The sequence below is a fragment of the Armigeres subalbatus genome, chromosome 2 (genome assembly GCF_024139115.2).
Source record: "Armigeres subalbatus isolate Guangzhou_Male chromosome 2, GZ_Asu_2, whole genome shotgun sequence".
Lineage (NCBI taxonomy): Eukaryota > Metazoa > Arthropoda > Insecta > Diptera > Culicidae > Armigeres > Armigeres subalbatus.
The window spans coordinates 196,577,836-196,596,939 of record NC_085140.1 but is presented as its reverse complement, the minus strand read 5'-3'; the positions used below and the strand labels follow the sequence as shown (position 1 = coordinate 196,596,939).

Genomic DNA, 19,104 nt, shown 5'->3' with positions numbered 1-19,104 from the left:
AGTGTTGAATTTCTAAATTAGAAATAGACGTCAGTTAAAATTAAAAAAATCAGGATTTTCTGAAAAGTCCACCAGAAATTCCTTTAGAACTATCTCCAGCAAAATCTGGAATTTTCTTCAGAATTTCCAGAATTTCTTTAAACATTTCTAAGGAAATTCCTTTAGAATGTTTTTCGATAATACCAGCGAAAAATCCTTCGGAGAATTCTTTTGATTTTTTTGGAATTCCTTTGGAAAATAGTTTGGAAATACCATTTGGAATTTCTTAAGAAATCCCTTTAGGAAATCTTTGACTATTTCGTTGAAAATTTCATCAAAAATTCCTTCAAACATTCTGTTGGAAATACCTTCAAGTAAGTATTAAAATTTCTGGAAGAATACATCCAACAAAATATAGTATAGAATTCAGGTATTTTGTATGGTTTTATTGAAGAAAAGAATTCCTAAAGCAATCTCTAAAAAATATCTTTTATTTAGGAACTTTTCAAACAAAATTAGCGTGATATCAGATTATTATTTTTTTGGAATAATGTTGGCGTATATAATTAAATTTAGTGAACATATTCAATTTGGCTAGTCTCGTGCCACATTGTGCCCTATTTTAAGTCCACTAAAGTTCGCGGATACTCAATAAATGAATATTCATGCAAACGGTGCAACGAAATGCAAGCCTGTGCCTCTTAGCCTCTTATTTCCTGTTCTTTATATAGTTGTTGGAATTGTTCACGAGAAAAGCTGTTTCACACTGCTAGCTGAGCCTTATATATAAAAAAAATATTCGCCCATAAAGCACATGATAGTACAACATTTAAGTAGTGTAAAATAAGGATGAATACTCATTCTTCAATATAACGTACAATTCGATATAACGTACAACTTTGAAATCGATATGTACGTTATATCGAAGTTTACCTGTATAGCCCTGGCTTGTACCAAGACGCAGCAAAGCTAAATCAACAAAATGACAGTTGTGGGCCGCCCGGAAATGTCATTTAATGACAATTCAACAAGTCTCCTAATAAACTATATGACTTTATTAGCTTTTCCACATCATGACTTTTATTTGTGATTGTTATAGATTTCATGGTTTTTGTTTTAGCTTGAAGTGCTCATAGAACCTTGGTACTGGAGTGTCTTCCTGCCTTGTTTTGCAAATCTTAAATATTATTTGATGTTCACGGTAGGCTGTTGTTGAGGTTGTCAAATACTGACCATAATTTGCGTCGTGTGGTGTTTCGATTCACTGTTTACATGATTTTGGTGAAGTCGATAGTGCCATGAGTTGTGACTTGACCAGCTCGACAGGACACCGCTCGACCTTATTTCTTTCTTCAGAAGTATGTATTTGATCCAAAGTAGATGATTCCCAAAGTAGATAGGGCTCTCCTTAGCCTAGCGGTAAGATGCGCGGCTTTAAAGCAAGACCATGCTGAGGGTGGCTGGGTTAGATTCCCGGTGCAGGTCTTGGCAATTTTCGGTTTGGAAAATGTCTCGAATTTCCTGGACATAAAAGTATCATCGTGTTAGCCTCATGATATACGAATGCAAAAATGATAACTTGGCTTAGAAACCTCGCAATTAATAACTGTGAAAAAACTGAATGAACACTAAGCAGCGAGGCGGCAATATCCCAGTGGGAGCTGTAATGCCAATAATAAGAAGAAAAAGAAGATTCCATTTTGCCTTTCTCGTACGTTTTTCAACACCGATTTTTTTCATGACTGGTGGCAATGCATTTAAAAAACGGCAAAAACATGCTGAATGATCGAAAAAATGTGATCTATTCCCCTAAAGAGCTGTTTTGATCTTTCTAATGTGATTTTCTCAATATATTTTATAATGCACGAGTAAAACATCATCACTGCTAGGTGGAATAATCTGGGTTTTTAAGTACGTTCCAGACAAATGGAACACGGCAAACTAGTAGATGATTAAAAGTACGTATTTTCTTGGACTAATTCAAAAAAGTAGATGATCTCATCTTTAAAGTACACACAAAAAAATATTGCAGTCAAAACTACCATTCTGAGGGTTATTTTAAGAATATGCACCGACAACTTTCAACAGATAACAAACCCGTTTGATTTTACCATGCGCGCAGTAAAAATCAACTGTGGCTCACGCGGAATGTTTATTTATTTTATTTATTACTTATTACATCAACAGACTTGATACAGCCCCAATGATGGTTAAAAAAATATAAATACAATATCACATCACTACATTAAAAACATTGTCAAGAGGTTAAAATACAATACAATCACAAATACATTAACTATAGTCTATGTGTGTCAATTGTTCTGGTCGGTGAAAAATGATGTGAAGAACCGGCGGAGGACATCTCGCGTCAAGTGGAAATCAAACACCGACGCCACTCTATTGAAAACACGCTGCAAACCATGGAGAGTAGTCCATAGTTTGTGCGATGAAAAGGAAGTCTTAGCATTAGGTAACTCCGCAGTTGTCGGGGTTATGCGTTGATGTTTATTTGTCGCAGAAGAGTGTCACAATCTATTCTTCCTTGCAAAATATCGGCGACGGTTAATGCTCTGCATGCATCCCTTCGGATACACAGAGGTTCTAAGCTGATCAGTGATCAGCTGGCAACGGCTCTCGTAGCGAGGAAGTCGTAGCGGATCTCTCCAGGGAAGGTTGCGGAGTGCGTACCGTATAAATCGACGTTGAACGAATTCGATGCGTTCGACACCATTTTTATAGTTTGGACTCCAGACCGCAGAGCAGTATTCTAACGTAGATCGCACGAGAGAGCAATACAGTGTTTTCAAACAGTAGATGTCTGAAAGTCTTTGTCACTTTGATCACAAATCCAAGAGACCTGGATGCTTTATCAACAACATATGAAATGTGATCCGAGTATGTCAGTTTTGGAGTCCAATAGAACACCGAGATCTTTCACACAGTGCACTCTTTCAATAGTCGTTCCGAATAGGCAGTGGTTGAAGGTAATCAGTTGTTTCTCAGTTTCTCAGTTTCTTTCGAGAAAAAGTTATGATCGAGCATTTTTTCGGGTTAACTACAAGTCGATTTAGATCGCACCAATGAGCGAAAGCATCGATCTGGTCTTGTAGTAGATGACAATCGGCTATTGAGCAGATGCGCAAAAACATTTTAAGATCATCTGCAAATGATAATCGCGGTCCTTTTAGAACTAGATGTACGTCGTTGAAGTAGAGAAGGAATATCAACGGTCCCAGATGGCTACCCTGCGGTATGCCAGACATCGCGAAAAAGCTTTCCGAGCGACAATCGCCTAGAGCAACTGTCAACTGGCGCTCAGTAAGGTACGAACCAAACCATGCAAGCAGGCTGCCTCCAATTCCCAATCTATCAAGCTTGGCGATCGCAATGCTGTGGTTCAACTTATCAAATGCTGCAGTTAGATCCGTATAAATTACATCTGTTTGATCACAAGCAAGCATACTGTCTGTAACGTATGATGTGAGACACAGTAGATTCGTACATGTGGAACGTTTTTCCATAAAGCCATGTTGGTCGGTACTGATATAATGTTTACAGTGACCATTTAGAGAATCCATGACGACCAGCTCGAACAACTTCGATACAGCGCATAGCGACGTGATTCCTCGATAATTGTTTATATCGCGCTTGCTTCCCTTTTTGTACACAGGAAACATTTCAGCTGTCTTCCAGCAGGACGGAAATACACCATTAGAAAGGGAGAGCTGGAAGATTCGATGAAGTGGATCCAGAAGGCAGGAAATGTTCGCTTTTAGGAAAACCGACGGAACACCGTCAGGTCCCGATTTGTACGACGTTTTTAGCCGCATGGTTGCTCTCGCTATGGCATCTGTACCTACATCGACAGCGTTTCGCGTTTGATTCGTTAAGGGTACATTACCCGCTGCGCTGGTTATAAGGTCATTGGAGAGGCGCTCATTGATAAACACGCTAGCAAACTTGCCCGAGAATAGGTTACAAATTTCTTGTTGAGTTGATGCCATGACTCCGTTGTAGACCTTGGACGATGGAAGACCTACTTCCTTACGCTGCTCGTTTACGTAGTTCCAAAAAGACTTCGGATGGGATTTAAGCCGTTGCTGTATCCTCCGCTGGTAACGTTTAAAATAGAAACGACTTAACCGTTTGTATTCGTGGTTCAGCCTAGCATAATGGTGTTTCAAGGGAAGAGTGCGGAACCTTGTGAACCTTTTCAGGACGGCCTTTTTTGTCCTTTTCAACGAACGAAGGTCATTTGTCATCCACGCAACCCTAGAGTCGGTATGGGCAATCTTCTTTGGAACATGTCTGTCAATGACATATGCCAAGACATGAGAAAAAGTTTGTGCAGCGATATTTGCATCGGTCGGGTCGAGGATACTCTGCCAATCCAAGTTATACAGCACTTCGGCAATACTGCAATAATTCGCCTTGCGAAAAACATATGACACAGCCGTTGAAGTACCAACATCATTCTCATCATTCTCAACTCCAATGGCTAGAGATGGATGGTGAGGGGAAGCCTTGACCAAAGGAACAGGTGCAGTGGAAATAAATGGAACGGTGTAACGACCGCCGACGAAGCACAGATCCAGCAAGCGATTATTCTCATTCACGATGCAATTAATTTGATATAAAGTTGCAGTACTGTAATTATCCAGCAACCTAAAGAGCTCCCGGGTGAAACGAGGAATGCTCCTGATCAGGGCGTAGAAAACCGTTGTGAGTTGGAACCCACGCGACTCCTGCAAGGTTGAAGTCGCCAAGAACGATGGCTTCATCGTTGGGAGACGCTATTTCCGACGCAAAGAAGACTGATCGGTAGTGCGTGTCGATGAGTTCCAAGTCTCGAGTTCGGTCTGGAGGAATATACACCGCACAAACAAATAGTTTACGGCCTCCGAGCCTCCGATCATGTTGTCACATAAACTGAAACAGTGGTGAATTTCTCTGAAACCATGGTAAAATTAACTGAAATTCCATGGTAGTTTTAAAAACAGAGCGTAGCCTACAAAATAGTAGTTTTGACCAAGGATTTTTTTTCTGCGTAGATAATCCCTTCGCCTTCGATCATTCCTGGAAATTTCTTCAAAAATATTTATTTCCAGGTCTAGTGGAAATGAATTCAGGATTCCTTCATTTAAACCACGAATTTGCTCAAAATCTGTCGAAAGAATACATTATTTCTTAAAAATCTCGCATGTGCCCAGAATGCGTTGTTAAAAAGATTTTAAAATTATTTAAATTTGTATGTCGAATGGTCGTTGTGCCAAATGGCCCTAAATTCATTGTACATACACGCTAAGAATGAACAACTCAAATTTGAGTTGAATCCGCCTCATTTTCATTAAAAACAGGATAACTCAAAAATTGAGTAAAAGATACTACTTCAATAAAATGATGATTTCGTCAAACTTTAGCATGGCCTTCCATCATTTTTTGATATGACGGATACCTGCCATTCGGGTAGATGTCATTAGCAAACGTAATTCGGGTATTTGGTTTTTGGGTATTTGTAGTAGCATTTTCTAGGAAATTCCATTATCGGAGAAATGTTAATTTCGAGGACATGTAATTAGTTTTCGGGGAATCGTATAATCTCAAAAAACCTCGTATGGACTAAAGAATGAGTATTATAAACCATGTCAAAAGTTAGACCCCGATCGATCGATGCCCCTAGACCTTTCATTATCTGCCGGTTAGGTTGTTTAGCTTAATGCTTGGCCTGGATAGCTGGCCCCGAAATAAAGTTGAGGATAAAGTCAAGGATGTTACCCAAAAATCCTCATTCACTGAGCCGCATGCTTGCCCTACTTGAAAGAGCCCAAATGACGCCCTCTAGGCCAACCCTGACCCGTACCTTGAGTGAAATGTGTTTCCAGCTTCTCGCAAAGTTGGTGGTTGACCAACTGTTAGATCTTAGAGGTGCAGTAAGTATATGATATTCTTCAGGATCCCAACACTTTGCCGCCACTCGTCTGGAAAACTCCAGTCTGTCCAGGCTCAGCTGACAAGCAACAGAAACAGCAACTTGGTTGAAGAGGGGAGATTTTTAATCATGGGGCTCCCTACCACGTCTGGATCGGATGTCTTACCTCATCTGCTAAATATGGCGAAAGACAACTCAATTGCTTAATGACCGGGGACATCGATAATTTCGGAGGGGACTCGGAAATTGTGTCACTGATCCGGTAACAGTTGACCTCTGAAATACCGCTGGATAACCACTAACCCAAATCAAGGCTTTCAAATATTCCCCCAATGTGACTAAGACGTCGGCGACCGTTTGGGACGGATTCAATGAGGCGTTGAAATACTCCCACTATTCGCTCTTCACATCTTCGATGATTAATCGGAGTATTGTTTTGCTTTGTTACCATCCAAAGTTGTCAGGGAAGTCTTCCTTCTGGCTTTGACCGTCCGATACGGTTCATCCGATCACCAACAAAGGGCATTTCACCCCGCGTGGCTACTCGTTTTGGAAATATTTATTCTGGCAACATTCGGGAAATATGAAAGTAATGATGGGGTTCTGAGTTCTGAGCTGCGTCTTCAAGGGAAGTTACGTATCAGCTAGACTGTTTTGGGACAGGGAAAACACGTTGGGAGTTGAGGCTATACGCCTTAGAGGTTTGCTTGCGGGCCCTGTCGCTAGCAGGAGCTTCTTGTGGAGCCAGATCTGAATGACTCCGGCCCGTGGAAGCGGTTTGACAGGTATGTATGTATGTATGTGTTTCCATTTTACCTCCCACTGTCCGGCAGTGCTTTTATGGAAGAAACATGTCTACATCTATTTATTGATATTCCCTAGCAGCACAATAGTTGCACATAGGCCATTGTAACTAATATAGATGGAAACATTTTTAGCCCTGGAGATAGAAGGTGATAGCTCTACTGTGCATCCAAAGACCCTATAACAAGAAGCTACAGACCACATCTTGAGGTAATTTTCAGCACAGCAAGCCCCGTATAGACACATTCAGATATCAAATGGATATATGCAATGTATTTATACTTCCGTGATCAACAATTTACATCAATGAAATTCATCAAATAATATATATTTTTGATCTCAGCCCGTATTTAGTAGAACCATTGTATGGGATCAATTTTATGTATAAGAAGCATGAAACGGACTCACCTCGAACTGAAAGACCTCGCATCACGCACTTTCGGGGATGGCCAGGACTAGAATGTCGTATTCCAGCCGAAAACGGCTGAATGGAATCCGCCGTTGAATAGCGGTGCGACTGTTCGTTTTAAAATTCGACAACAAACTGACGGTGCAATCTTCGTCGTTGCCACTCAACCCGATGGCGCTACCAACACCATCTCATACTGCGGTGGCAGCAATGCGCTAGCATTGCCATACCCCACCGCGCAACCTCTCTCAGCCCCTCACAAGCTACCGATTCATTGGCACACGCTTAAATGAAGCAAAGTTCGTCAGAAAATTCAATATGTTGCTCTCCATACTCTCAAATACTCAATCATGCACAGATTCTTTCACGATAGAGATCAATATAAGTGCATATGCAAAATTGAGAGTTCGAATCAAGTCTAATGTAAAACTTGCCACATTGTACGGTAAATTGGGGCACGCGAAATATGTGATTTCACGATTGGTATATTTGATTGCTTATGTTTAATGTACTATCCGCAATAGCAAAATCAATTCATAGTCTAGAATCACTTATACAAACTAAAATCATTAGCCGCTTACTCTGAATACTACATAGAATTTAATACCATTTATATTGGCAATTCCGGGATATTTTTCCTGAAAACACCTGCTCTCCACATGGGGCTTCCCTGGAAGCGGGTTGACAAGTGAAGCAAAACTGTAAGGTCGGTGGATTTGCCACTGAAACTGTTGGGACTTATAACCCGGATCGGTGTCCTCGGAATGGAAGGTCCGAGCGTCAACGCCCACTATTCTGACAGTTGCCTCATGTGGGTTGATCTGCTTTATTTGGTTGCTATTGTTTGATGACTTGCATCTCACGTCGTCCGTCGGAATTCCTAGCTGAATTCTTCTGAATTTCCTTCAAAAAATCTTAATTCTCCCGAATTCTTAATTTCCACTGGAAATTTATCTTGAGCTCAAAGGAAGTGACATGTGTGCAAGAACACAGAAAGACGTCATATTCGTTTGTCGAGCTGAACTATTGAACTGTCACCCTTGAAATGTTATTTTTTCCCCTTTATTTCTGTGAATTTTGAAATTACTTCAGTTCTTCACTTATGTGCTGTGTTGTGGAATGTTAAAGTAAACGAGATTATGTAGGATATTTTAGATTGCTCTAATCATTGTGAATTTCACATTACCCGACATAGACTATCATGAATAGGTTTTGTAATTGTAAGAAGAGTTGCATTCACTAGGTATTCATACTATTTAGATTATTACTGTGATATAAATGAAAGTTCACGTTAGTTTCCCTATTATGCAAATATTACTCGTTCCCAATGACTATACCCACACCACTATGAAACAGACTTTCATTAGCACTTTATAATTCTTACCTGAGTGCCGAGAAAATTAATTTAAAAAATCTACCCCTTCTCCAAAGAAACCCCAAAAAAAAAGGAAATCATCATCAACCAGTGCTCACTTTTGCGATTTAGACCAACTTGGCTTTGAGATTTGAAATGATATACCGGAATGAAATATGAATGTGATTATCTTTTCGAGATTTCCAACCACACTTCTCTGGATTCAGTTTTGTTATCGCATGGATTCCGAAATAAACTTTGGCAGAGGAGTGACCTATGGCTATGGCCTTATTTGCGTAAAGAGCCACCACTACTCCTTTCTCGGCTTTGCCGTGCCAGAGAACGCAAAACGATAATGATCGTCCCGGAGGCATTAAGAATAAAATTAATCTTTTCCCTCGTTCCGAAACAGTAGATAAAGCTCTCGGATGGGAAGGCGAACATTGCGCAAACCCCGTACAGCACTAATCAGTTCAGTGTGCAGGAGATATGCCTTTCCCGCCTAGCTACCTTTTCACCGCAGCAGAAGTCTGTTGGTCTTGCCCTGAACTGAACACTGAATAGTAGGATTTGAATCTGAAATTGAATCCTTTATCCCGTTCGTTTTCCTCTGCGAGGTGCTTACGATTATATCTTTTAAAGTGTTTCTCAAATCACAAACTTAAACAAAACGGCATGTCAGCTTCGTACAACAAGTCCAAAAGTTATCATTTCAATCCTAAAGCGATTGTTTGAAATACAGGTTCAAGTTACATTACCCATCTGTCGAACATCGCATTTATAGACTGTCTTTCCGGATAGAACCGGCTTCTTACCTTGTGCGATTTTAATCCCAAAACAAAACGGCTTACTCTCAGCGCCGTAGCGTGTGGTTGGCCAGGTTGGCCCCCGCCAAGGGCGCCAGGCCTTCGGGGCGCCAAAATCAAGGATTTCGTGATTTGATGATTTCCTCGATAGTCAACGATTTGTAATCAATCGTATATAGTATCCGGAGAGCCCTTTTCCGTTAATAACTGATACATGTATTAGGACGTCAGCTCAGAGGGCACGTTTTCCCCAATTTGGAAGAATCATGCTATCACCTTCGCTGTCTTTTTCATCATTTATTTGACAGATAAAGAAGCAAGAAGAAAATGATAAGAACAGGAAACGCAAATGGAAAGGAGCAGACATGAAGCAGGCTTCTAAGGAAGGAGCCCTAGAAGGGGACTTTTCAATACGCTAAAGGCGAAACACAGAGTAGACCGTACAAAACTTCACACGGAAGAAGTGATAGAGTTTGTTTGAATTTGAAATAAATTTACTTATTTATTTACTTAGCTTAGACTGATTTGAGATAAATTTACTTATTTTACGCAGACAAACTATTTGATTCGAAATCGATCGCATTTGTTCCATTGATATTTTCGATTCCATCGAGCATGAGTTCAATAGTGAAAAACAAAGCAAAGATGTTGAATATTCGGTGAGCATTGATAATATAAGTTTGATTTTATATAAACTGGTTAAGCTTTAAACGAGGATGAGTATTTGGAATGATGTCAATTGTCTAACAGCATACTGAGCGCAAGAATCTGCATCGAGGCATTTCAATAATGATGGCGACTGACCTACTTCAACGTTGAATTTAATTCTGCCAAGCAATTCCACCATTGCCACCAAACTACCGCCAGATCCGATGGCCATTCTCTCCAGACTTGGGTTTTTCTTGATATGACTAGGTCCAATCGTTAAGCCAACTATCTACCATTTCACAACAGAGTTGAATTTTATTAAAAGTCGTTGAGTTCTTGAAACAACCAACCAAGCAACTATAGAGTTGGATGTTTCTTAAGCAATATGGAGTATCTGAAGGTCATCCAACCTACTCCAAAGTAGGGTTTTTTATTCGTCTATAAAACGTCTTTTATTCGTCTTATTCACTAGTGCATGAATTCATAATAAAGAAGTTTGGAATTTTTTGTCCAGAATCCGTGCACTACTGGTTCGAGTTATTTTTATTTGCATAAGCTTATTGAGTTTCGTGAAAATTTCAATTGATTTCTAGGAATTTTATGGCTTTTAGTAATTCTTACTTCCTTTATCTATATTGGAAAATATGAAGGTTATACAAACTTAAGAAATTCATAAAGAAAAAAATTACACCATTCCCCTTAACTAACTGTTGATAATAATGATATAGTTTGTAAATATCATTAAGAGTCTCGGCTCCGTTAAGTGTTATACACGCCTGAGCCTCTCAAATAAACAAATTTAGAAAAAAAGGGGCGCCCAATAAAGTTTCGCCAAGGGCGCTGGGAGGCCACGCTACGGCTCTGCTTACTCTCCAACACAATCACTGTTCAAAGGGCTCCTGTGCCTTCGATGGAATTGTCCAACGATTGTTTTGTTTTTTCATGCCTAATCTTCGAATTGCATTTTTCCGAATCTATATCACTTGGTCAAAAGACATTTCATCGAATGACATTTGGTCGGATGGACATTTAGTCGAAAATAAAATTTTAATTCACTAGTAGAAACATTTGGTAGAAAGAACAATAGAATCATTTGTTTGAGGAACTGCATATATCCATTTTACACAATTTGAAAAAGATATAAAAAAACTGCTTTTGAACAAAGTTTCACCGAATCTTTCAATTTCTTCGATACAGATCAATAGTTTTTGGCAAAACTGAACACCCTGGGGCACTTGCAGTGCGAAAACTGTAATAAACGGTTCAATACATCAAATGAACATTTGGTCGAATGGATATTAAGTCGAAAGTATAGTTTAGAATGAAAAATCTTGGAGCATTTTGTCAAATAAAGTTTTGTTGGATGGACATTCGAAAGAAAGCAACATTTGAATGAAAATAAGTCATAGTTTACTATTATTATAATCTTGATGATTTATAGTGTAGTGTTTAAAATCGTCATATCATTAATGCGTCAATAGTAACTGAATAACTATGGGTTTATGAGAAGATCAAATAATAGTAAAACTGTGAGTATTCCCGACAGAATATTACTTTGGTTTGGACCCTTCTAGCGTCACACGCGGCAATATCTGCCACAGTTCTTTACATTCCACTGAGCTTCAAGATGGTGAATCCGCAAGTTTTTTTTTTAAATCGTAATTAGTGAGGTTTTTAGCCCTAGGCTAGTTCACCTAAGAATCCGCAAGTTGTATTTCTGGAATGTATCAATATTGTGTCGCAGAATAAACAAATGGTCTGCTGATGGTCCTTCTCGAAAACTGCTTCGGTATTCGCCGTAAAAGGCCTCCGCAAACGGGCACCGTCTTAACAGAATTCTAGATAATACTCTGCAGGCGTTATTATACCTCGATAGTTCGGAGGGACTCGGAAATTGTGTCACTGATCCGGTAACAGTTGACCTCTGAAATACCGCTGGATAACCACTAACCCAAATCAATGCTTTCAAATATTCCCCCAATGTGACTAAGAGGTCGGCGACCGTTTGGGACGGATTCTACGAGGCGTTGAAATACTCCCACTATTCGCTCTTCATTCGCTTCTTCGATGATTAATTCAAGATGGTGAATCCGCAAGTTTTTTAAATCGTTATTAGTGAGGTTTTTAGCCCTAGGCTAGTTCACCTAAGAATCCGCAAGTTGTATTTCTGGAATGTATCAATATTGTGTCGCAGAATAAACAAATGGTCTGCTGATGGTCCTTCTCGAAAACCGCTCCGGTATTCGCCGTAAAAGGCCTTCGCAAACGGACACCGTCTTAACGGAATTCGAGAGAGTACCCTGCAGGCGTTATTATATCTCGATAGTTAGCACAATAGAGTATGTGCCCTTTCTCATAGATAGGACATATGAAGCCATCGAATCAGTCCGAAATGATTTTCCAAGATCATTTTAATAATTTGGTGGATTTTTTCGTTCAGCCGGTTACTCCCAACTTTTAGAAGCTTCAGGCCTCGTACGGCCTTTTTGACTTCGTCTAGCGTTGCTGGTTCCACTGCATGTCCATCATACTCAATCCTGATTCAGTTTGGGCCTTTTTCTGTCTGATTGTCCATTCAACCCCTACTCGGTCGGTCAACAGATTTTCAGAGCTGTCATTGGCGCCGCAATAAAGGTTAAGCGAAGCAAGAGCTTCTCTATGCCTCCGAAAGCACTTCGTCGTTGAAGTCCCGTTTCTTACGCCGGTAACGTTTTTTTCAGCTGTCCTTAGTTCTTTATATCAATTTCTATTTTGGCCTCCAGCCCCTACGCTTGTTGATTAGTGAGTATGCATTGAACAAGCTGTAGTTGAAGCATTTGCCTTCAATGTTCAATGCGCATTTGCGATCACTTACCGGCCTCCTCCTAATGATTCGACACCGATGCTTACCAAGAACTACGAAACCAACTGCATGCTCCACTTCCTCACCATCACTGTAAGAGATGTGATACTGGAATGCAACCTCTACCTTCACCTTTTGCAGCTCTCGAGCAAGGAAGGCAACTCATCCAGTTTCCAACAGAAAATTAACGTTCCAAGTGCAAGATTTCAATCAGTTTCCGTTAAATATTGTCGGGTTCCTTCCCGGGTAGAGGTGATTAACAAAGAAATAAGATGATATGTAATAACAAATTTTGCTGTGATATCAGATTTAGCATCCTAAAAGCAATTTTGGTTATAATTGTAAAATTTGTTACTACCATCGTGCGGGGCTTCTTTTGATTCCGGGGGCTAGTTTGGATTTTTGATTTTCTAAAAAAAACTAAAATAATAAATTACCAAATTTGAAACAAATAGTTGCCATCTATCTATCAACAAGACACCCGAATGGTGATAATGGCAATTTGAGAGTTGTTAACGTTGTAATTCTTGTTTCAAAATGTCCAAAGTAGCCCCCGATTTTTCAAAAGAAGCCCCGCACGACGGTATTATGTTATTATATGAAAGAACAGAACAACAAATGAAGAACACATTTTGCAATCATAACAAAGTTTGTTATTCATTTATCATTTACATTCTCAACATATCTGGTTTTTATATTTCCCTTTCTGCAAATATTTTGCAGATATCTTGGCAAAAAACATGTTTACTGGGGCTCGGCTGTGCGAATCTCGGTAAAAGTTGAACAAATTGCTGAGATCCCGGTAAAAAAATTAAATGTGCAGGAACAGTTCCCCTATATAAAACAAATCAACATCATATTTTGCTATTCTGTTATTCATATACAGCTGTGATTCGCATGTTTGTCCCATATGAATAGAAATCCCAGCAAAGGTGGGACAGATATGCGATTCATGGCAGTATATTAATGGTATTTTTTTTTAGTCTTTTGTATTTCGATATGCCGCCTTACTTGGCCCCTTGATGGGGCTAACATCTTAGGAATAGCTAACGTGTCATCGCAATTTTTGTTCAACCGCCCATGTTATTTTGAGCTGACCGTAACATGGGGAACATGGGGTTTGATTCAATTACCCCTACTCCAGGACTGGGCTAGTGCGCTTTAAGAGCAATCGGTCGCTTTGGTAGGACCTGCTTGCAGATAAATGCAGCTTTTAATAGAAGTTGAACAGATTCCACTGCCAGACTTCACAGTTTTCACCCCCTTACTCTAACTGATGTCATCTATACTATCTGGTGAAGGTAAATTATGTCAAGAATTATCCATCGTCAGCAATGTTCGATGCCAATAATCGCCTCGGTGCGAAATAGGGCTGTCTGTTGCCAATGTTTAACCGTTGTGTGGCCGGCAAAAAAACACCCTTAACAGGCCGGCAAGGTACCCGGTTACCCATAAAACTAAAATTTTTATATCTCAGGCAATTTTCAACCGATCTTCATAATTTTGGGCTGGTTTGATTTAAAACTTCTTCTCTAGGGGTCATATAGGCAGCCTTACACATTTTCTCATGGATCATTATCAATATGGATATGGATCTTGAAATTATCTCAAGCATATGTTCTTGATGATCCTGCGTTCACCAGTTAAATTGACTCCGGAGTGTACATTCCTGAATGGGTCATGAGTCGTTATAAACAATTTTCAATGGTTCAGAAAGCTGCAACATTTTTGAAAGCGATTTTCTAGCTACATGAGTGCATAATTAATGCAAGAACCATTCATTGACCCCCCGTCCCCAAAAGATTCAGGACTCCTCTGGTAGTTTCGTCAGGACTTCCCCTAGGAGTTTCTCCAGGGATTGCTCCGTGAGTTCCTCCGGGAATTCCTGCCTTAGTTCCTCCAGGAAATCCTCAGGGAATTCTTCCCAGATTTAGTCAGGGAATTCCTTCCAGTTCTTACAGAAATTCTGCGAGTTTATCCAACAATTCCTCAGGAAGTCCCTCCAGGAATTCCTCCGGAAGTCCCTCCAGGAATTCCTCCGGAAGTCCCTCCAGGAATTCCTCCGGAAGCTCCTCCAGGAATTCCTCCGGAAGTTCCTCCAGGAATTTCTCCGGAAGTTCCTCCAGGAATTCCTCCGGAAATTTTTCCAGGAATTCCTCCGGAAGTTCCTCCAGGAATTCCTCCGGAAGTTCCTCCAGGAATTCCTCCGGAAGTTCCTCCAAGAATTCCTCCGGAAGTTCCTCCAGGAATTCCTCCAGGAATTCCTCCGGAAGTTCCTCCGGAAGTTCCTCCAAGAATTCCTCCGGAAGTTCCTCCAGGAATTCCTCCAGGAATTCCTCCGGAAGTTCCTCCGGAAGTTCCTCCAAGAATTCCTCCGGAAGTTCCTCCAAGAATTCCTCCGGAAGTTCCTCCAAGAAGTTCCTCCAGAAATTCCTCCGGAAGTTCCTCCAGGAATTCCTCCGGAAGTTCCTCCAGGAATTCCTCCGGAAGTTCCTCCAGGAATTCCTCCGGAAGTTCCTCCAGGAATTCCTCCGGAAGTTCCTCCAGGAATTCCTCCGGAAGTTCCTCCAGGAATTCCTCCGGAAGTTCCTCCAGGAATTCCTCCGGAAGTTCCTCCAGGCATTCCTCCGGAAGTTCCTCCAGGAATTCCTCCGAAGTTCCTCCAGGAATTCCTCCGGAAGGTCCTCCAGGAATTCCTCCGGAAGTTCCTCCAGGAATTCCTCCGAAAGTTCCTCCAGGAATTCCTCCGGAAGTTCCTCTAGGAATTCCTCCGAAGTTCCTCCAGGAATTCCTCCGGAAGTTCCTCCAGGAATTCCTCCGGAAGTTCCTCCAGGAATTCCTCCGAAGTTCCTCCAGGAATTCCTCCGGAAGTTCCTCCAGGAATTCCTCCGGAAGTTCCTCCAGGAATTCCTCCGGAAGTTCCTCCAGGAATTCCTCCGGAAGTTCCTCCAGGAATTCCTCCGGAAGTTCCTCCAGGAATTCCTCCGGAAGTTCCTCCAGGAATTCCTCCGGAAGTTCCTCCAGGAATTCCTCCGGAAGTTCCTCCAGGAATTCCGTCGGAAGTTCCTCCAGGAATTCCTCCGGAAGTTCCTCCAGGAATTCCTCCGGAAGTTCCTCCAGGAATTCCTCCGGAAGTTCCTCCAGGAATTCCTCCGGAAGTTCCTCCAGGAATTCCTCCGGATGTTCCTCCGGGAATTCCTCCGGATGTTCCTCCAAGAATTCCTCCGGAAGTTCCTCCAGGATTTCCTCCGGTGGTTCCTCCAGGAATTCCTCCGGAAGTTCCTCAAGGAATTAAAAAAAAATCTCTACTTTCTAAGGCGAATTTCTAGAATTGAATACATTTTCAGATGTTCCAGGATGGACTGATGGTTTTTGCAAAGATGTTGTTCTCATTTTGATACAAACATTATTGTATATTTCAATAGTGTATAAAAAGACAGAGCTGTCTAGGACGATTTCCGATTTGGTCACTACTCCGGGTGCCCCGGAACTTCCAAAGGACCACTTAATGCCCATTCTGGTTAAATTTTTTGTCCTTGCAATGATTTTGCTCTCACAATGCTATGATAAGGGATCTGTGAAGTCGTGGTTTTCTAGGAAGGAATTCCAGAATTTTCCACTGCTTCGGATGTTCTGAAACTTCTGGAGGGCCTCTTATTCGCCATCCGGAGTCGATGAGTGTTCGATTCATTGGTTTTACTCTCACATTACGTCAACAATCGATTTATAAAAATCGCAGCTTCAAACGACGAACTTTTTAACTGATCATTTCTCTGGATGTTCCAGAACTTTCGAAGAATCACTTAGTGGCCATCCGAAATGAATGAGTCCTTGTATTGATTTTGCTCGCCACCACGCCAGGACCACTTACTGGTCTTCCGGGATCAATGGGTGTTTCTTGAAAATGAGTTTGCCCTCATATTGCTTACTTATTACCTGTTAGTGACCACCCTGGGGTTAATGAGTGAGTGATTAGAAATAGTCGCATCTTGCTGGGGCAAATGAGAATGATCGACCAGTTCCAGAACTTCGGAAAACCACTGGGGTCGCAGAGATCAATGAGTGATAGAAAAGATTAAAAAACAAGGCCTTTAGATCATTTCAAGAAGATTGATACCCATATTGTTGGGGTTCCATTGAAAAATGCTTGTGACCTCTGGGAAGCTGTTCCGACGGGCACAAGAAGGCGAGGTGCACAGCGAGCAAGGTGGATCGATCAGATGGAGGACGATTTACGGACCATCCGTAGACTGCGTGGTTGGCGCCTTGCAGCTATTCGATCGGGCTGAATTGAGAAGACTCTAATATACTGCACAGGAAAGTCCGGGCTTAGTCTGAGAAATTCAAATAAATAAATGATACCCATTATCCTTGGAATGTATTGAAAAGTGTTTTCCCCACGGGAAACCCACGGGAACGGAATCTCTGAGTTCAGGACGTCTGGTGGCCTTAAAACAGTAAGAGGCTATCTAGTGATACAATTTCAAGAAGTTCGATACCCAGTGTTGGGGTTCCATTGAAAAATGCTTATGACCACTCTCGACCCCTCTGGGAACCTGTTCTGAAATGGCCACTAGAATGCTCACACGTCTGATGAGCCCAAGATGTTCATAACATAAACCTGCTGTGGAAATTTCAAGAAGTTTGATACCGAATTCAGAATATGTCCCTGGAAATCCGATTATCCCAGAAATCAGCTTGACTCAGCCGATCCAACACAACAAGAACACGATAAAGAAGAAAATTCTCAATCGATACAAGCATTTCAGTTTCGTGGGTACCCGGGTATCCTGCTGGCCATTTAAAGGGTATAAAAGTGGGAACCCCGTCCTCCATCCTCCTTGATCAAAACCTTCATTAATCGCTACAATAGATTTTAATCGTCCTTATTGTGGATCTGACAGAGTTTCAACGTTTTTTAATTTCCTACTTAATCACTTCACATTCACTATTGTCCAAGTAAACAACATTTTCTGTCGTGTGACCCTTTCGGTCAAATGGCTCTTTCGACCAAATGACTATTTCGGCCAAACTGCATTTTCGACCTATCGGCCAAATGATAACATGTTTATTCGAAATGAATGTCAAATACTAATCTATTCAAATCATAATCCATTTTCAGTACCGTCAACTGGGGGGAAGATGATCATTGAGGTGAAGATGATCATTTGAAGTCTCAGTCAAAAGTGCCAAATTTTTTTATGAAACGGTAGTCAACAGTATTCTCCGTTCAAGTAATGTTACCGCTAGGTAGAAATCCGAGTTTTTCGATTATAATCATGAAAATGTATTTTGTGGAAGAAAGAGAGAGATAGTCATAAATGACGCTATTTTAGTTTCAAATGTTGACTTCGTAGACTTCTTAACGTAGTAAATTCAACATTCATACAAATAACCTAGTGTATTTTGACTACTAAGTCATAATGATTTTAGTAGAGCTGTCTTGATCAACTTCACCCCAAACCAGATTACTCAAAAAATGTGTGATAATTTAATTTATTTTAATAAATGCGAACGCATTTCAGAAAACTAAAGTTGTTGATTATTGCAACGTATAGCAGTACATGTTTTGAAAATATTTGTTTCGATTTAAAATGTAAGCACACATTGTTATTGCATGTTTTGTCTTAAAAATGATCATCTTCCCCCCAGTTGACGGTACTTAAATATGTAACATCAAAGTAGTTTGATTTTTTGCAATCGAAATGCTTGAGGACCTCTGCCCCAATAGATGTTCAACTCGGGGTAGATGGCTTCTCGAGAAGTGACCTCCATTTAATGGCATGCTTTTCTCTGATGTACCAACCATCTTAGTAGCTAGCCGTTTATCTCCGTTCCTGTGATAGAAACCTGTGGCCGGAGGAAGCGGTCTGACCAAGGTGAAACATAAAAGTGAAATAAAATGTATATTAATTAATTTTACTCTGCCACCGCCAGCTGCAATTTCCTCTGCATCTGCAATGGCGACGCCAACGACGACGAACGCTGCAAGCGAGGCCGTTATGGAATAGATTCTACTTTGTGCGCATGAATACGCGCTCTGTTCGTTCGACTTCAGCACCGTACTAACTTTGTGTTGTTTTATTTTTTTCATTTCAGGTAAATGATTGCTGAGCAGATGCTTCCGGTGTTACACGGCTTCGGATTAACTAAACACGGATCAAGCACCAGCATTACTGGTATTAGCTAGTTTTTCTCCTAGAATTAAATTTCACTATAATTCAAATCATCAAACGGACGACGGAGACCTTCAACAGAATTCCTGGTTTACTTATTTAAGCGTCAACCTTTCTTGGAAATTAAAAGTCAATTAGCAATGGTTGTAAGCACTCA

The 19,104-nt window shown here is 40.8% G+C and overlaps 1 protein-coding gene across 8 annotated transcripts in view; it reads right to left on the bottom strand.

The window, feature by feature from the left end:
• LOC134211461 (uncharacterized) overlaps positions 1–19,104 on the bottom strand; it is a 161,467-nt gene that overhangs the window by 96,719 nt on the left and 45,644 nt on the right. The window lies entirely within an intron of this gene.